The following is a 4654-nucleotide window of genomic DNA, read 5'->3' as shown; positions in this document are numbered from 1 at the left end:
GTAGTTAAAAGTTTATTTCTTAAATCTTTACAGTGTAAGAAATATTTATATGGCAAATATGGTACTAATAATTATAATATAATAGAATTATTAAATTGTATGTATTATATTATGTCCAAATAAAAAATGGCCCCCCCCTAATAATTGATCTGGATCCGCGCCTGACTGAGTCTGTATGAATCTGGCCGGTGGTCGAAGGGTATCAACCGAGCACAGATTATAACGGTACTTCTATAGAAGGAGTAAAGGACATAAGCATAAAAGACCACAGATGTTTATCATAGTATAAATATCTGTGTGATCGTATTATATAATGTTATAATATAATAAATTATATTGAGGGACATGATGATGACACTCTTCTTAGTTCTTGTATAAACTAGTTGTGAAGAGTGGCTATCATTACAATATACACACATTGAGTACTTTGCTTCACATAAGGTAACCCTGATCCCTAGTAATAATATCACACACCGAGGTCGAGTCTCCGAGACCTCGTTAAAATAAACAAAACGACACCCGCGAGAGCGAGGCGAAGAGGAGACGTTACAGTAGATCATACAAATTTATAATTAACCTATAAACGTTACGAAATAACAATTAAAATTTCACGTCAGTAGATATTAGTATATTGCATCTAATTATTTTGTATTATATTATTATCTGTTAAATATTATGTAGGTAATAGTGTATTATTATTATTAATTATTAATGCTGTATAAATGTCAAGGGCCTGTCCCGTTTACTATTATAATAAATAAATAAATAAATAACAATAATTACATCCCGATCATCCAGAATATGATGCAATAACAATTAAATTATATTTTTTAGAATCTCTGATTATCCGGAATGTAGCAATATCTAAAATTACGCAACACCAATACAATATTATGGTGCAATTGGTACATATCACTAAATAAAATAAATTCCCGTGTAATTTATAAAATACGTCAATACACATTCATAATACGCAACAAAAGCGAATGTTATGCGGATCACATAGCCAGATCACATAATATGCTCATTAAGTAATATTTAAATAAATAAAGGGAATAGCACTATACAATGGGAAGGAATAATAGTACACACACATATAACCCAACACAGCTATACCTATAATAATGCAATACATTTAAGACATGCATAATATAGTAATGCAATATACAATATAAGCTATAATGAATAGGCACATACTATATTATGTCAGGCCACCCAATGCATCGCGTAGTGATGCTGCGAGAGGGGACGGAAATGACACGCTTATATATACCCGCCACCCACAACAGAATCGGCGCAGTGTTATTTCACCACGTATTTTGCATAATCCACGTCACTCTAAGCAAGTAAATTTTACAAGTGTCTTTGCATGCTTACAAAACAACTTTATATTTTTTTCAGAGTGATTCTTTTATTATACATTGCGTTATAATATAACACTTAAGTGGTAACTCATATTGGTATACTCGTTTTTCCAATATTTAATTTGTTCATTGGCCATTGCCTAATTAAATTATTCCTTAATTCATTTAATACACAATTGTCTCCAAGTCGTAATAAATAGTGCTATAAAATATAAAACAATCCTAAATAATAACGTGCAACCCGAGACAACTACAGAAGAGATGAACATTTAATTCATTCATTCAAACAAGGTAAATTTATGAATTTTTATTTAACCAGTGGTCGAAATGGCAAAAGATAAGTGGAGGGATGCCTTACAATTCAGATTTCCTGATATCATTATAACATTTTTCGCACCTTGTATAATATTTTTTTTTGTATTTTTTTTTATAGTTCACATTTCGTTTATGCATCAAAACACTACAATCTTTTTTTTTATAGTAAATAATCTTTAAAATTAAACAAGTAAATAACATTTTTAAATTTTAGTCAAAACTGATTTTTATTTCTAATATTTTTCTGTAGAGATTTAAGATTATATAGTTGAATTTGTAATTAATACTAAAAATATGATATTATATTATTTAACAAAATCTAATAATATTCAAGTATAGTTAGCAAACACTTTTTCTGAATTAAGTAATAAAAGTATATAAAAAAAACTCAAGGAGTAACTTTTTATCATGAGTAACAAATATTTATATTATTAAAGTATACAATATGTTTCATTGTGGTCATAACACTCATAAACAGTATTTTATCCATGGGCTAAATTTATAAATTGATCAACTCACATATTGCACATATACTTATTAGTTATCAACAAGATATTGTCAGAAATTACGTTTAGATGTTTTAGCATATCGCTAGTTGCTACGTCCCTACTTATTATCATCAATAATGTTATTTTTGTGGTGCAAGTGCGGTTACCGTAGTGTGGTTCTGATGTCACCGTTGCAGTGTGAGCAACCGCACTTACCAACATACGCTTTATATCAGACTCCGTTGCAGGAGGTATAGGTACACAAGTTTTAGGTAGGTAGTGAAATAAGTAAACACCATTTTATTGAGACGCGTTGCGTCGAGATCGTTTTATTGGAAGAGCTACATAATATGCACGTTGGTCGTACGCAATAAGAGGATAAGTAGGTACATATAAGAGCGGTCGCGTGGTCGTACGTGTCGACGGAATCGGGGGTGCTCATTGCACGCGCGATCGAGGGAGCGTTCGGTACGTCGGTGAGACGAGTCGCCGTCGGAACATGGGTCCCGGGGCGAGACGAGCGGAGATCGTTGCGTTGATCATTCGTGGTCGTATCACTATTCGGCTTGTCGGCGCATCGGAAGACATGACGTCGGGTGAGAGCGAATTACTGAGAATACGTGTGGCTCGGTCGAGGGCTGTGAGCAAAGAGACAGAAGCCAGCCGGTCGGACGGCCGCGTCGTACCTGTCGTGGGAAGAGTGGCATGGCGTCGCCAATGGGAGACGCGAGATCGAGTTAGTAAAATAATATAAATATAAAAATCACAGAAGTTGTATAAATAAAAATAAATCACGAATATAAAAACAAGTAGGTCCAGTAAGCGAACGGTAACGAAAAAGACGGGAGAAAAGTGGTGATACGGGCCCTGTATCGCCACATTTTCTTAGATCATATTATGATCTAAGGTTATTTTTCTGTGATATACGGGCAGATAGTACGACGTAACATTTGTGATCAATGCTTACAATTTTTAGTATAGGCGAAACTGCCTATACTAAACAACACGATAAGGCCGGGCCGCAATATTCTAAAACAATAATATTTTCACCGAATAAATAAAAAACTTTCATATATATAAATATAAAAATGATAGTAAGTATTTAATTTTAAAACACAAGTCTTAGGAGGGATGTGTTATTCTGCACAAAACAAGTAGAGGGATGAAAAATGTAAGTACAAAAAATTATAGGGATTCCATCCCCCCGTATCCCCCCCACTTCGACCACTGTATTTAAAAGACATAAAAAATTGCACACACACATAATAATACTTAGTAATAGGATAATATAATAATTTTAAATTAGATACAATATATTTTAATAACATTTAAACTTCAATAAATAAATAAATCACACAATATTCGTACCCGTTCCATCGGGAATCTCGATCTCTCCCTCTCTAATTTACTATCATAAATTTATCTCATTACATACTGCACAATGACATTTTTTATTGCAAAGTCTACAATAATGATTTGTTAACTTCTGCAATAAACTTGCTGATTTTTGTCAACTCTTTGCTAATTTTGGTGTTAGTATGGATCGTATCATATAAAGTGAGTGGGTCAATATCATGGACGTGAGAGAAAACTGTTTTAATTTTATGAAAATTGATTTTATTTTTCTTTGAAAATGACTAGGGAGTACGCCTTTATAAATGAGGTGTAAGAAGGTATGGAGAAGAGAAGAATGATTTTGTAAACATTTACGGTAAAAGTTACAGAAACCAAAGAATGAGTCAATGTTTCGGGCGGGGTGCACTCATACCATTTCCAACCGTTTTACAGTTCCTCTCCCCTTTTGTCAACATACGAATGACGAGTTTTTCGTGGTTCCCGTACGGGGCTGCATACTAGTTGCGTCCCAAAGATAACTACGAAAAAAGGTCTAATCCGATTTGCGGCCTGAGTTTATTTTGGATACAGACGAGTTGCGGCCCGGGTTTTTTTAATTCAAGATAATTTAATCTTGACTGATAAAATATAATCATAGTATCCATATTTCGTTTCCACAAAAATGTAAAAAAATAATGTTGATCAATATTGATGTACTAAAAATATTTGTACAACATAAATAATTAACTTAAATACCCGCAGAACAAATATAATTGAAAAAGATATATTTATTAGAAATGGTTAAAAGAAGATCAAATTGACAAACTTGAATTTAAACAAATACTATCCTACAAGTTTTTACCAGTGCCATAATACCAACGAAGTTTACTCAATTATACTAACATTGTTAACTTTAAAATATCATATACATTTTTTAATGAAAACAAAACATTTTAATATAAGATTTTATTGTCAAAAAAAACATTTTTACCATTGAAAAATATCATAATATACTTTTTACCAGTGCAAAATTTTTAAATAAAAGCAAAACATCATTTTTAACCTACCTGCAGTGTCTACTAATGCTACAGACAGTCTTAAGTCTAAATACAAATGTGAAGGAAAATGAGACTTTTTTTATTTTAATTTACA

The sequence above is a fragment of the Acyrthosiphon pisum genome, chromosome X (genome assembly GCF_005508785.2).
Source record: "Acyrthosiphon pisum isolate AL4f chromosome X, pea_aphid_22Mar2018_4r6ur, whole genome shotgun sequence".
NCBI classification, from domain to species: domain Eukaryota; kingdom Metazoa; phylum Arthropoda; class Insecta; order Hemiptera; family Aphididae; genus Acyrthosiphon; species Acyrthosiphon pisum.
Note: the sequence above shows the minus strand (reverse complement) of the source record.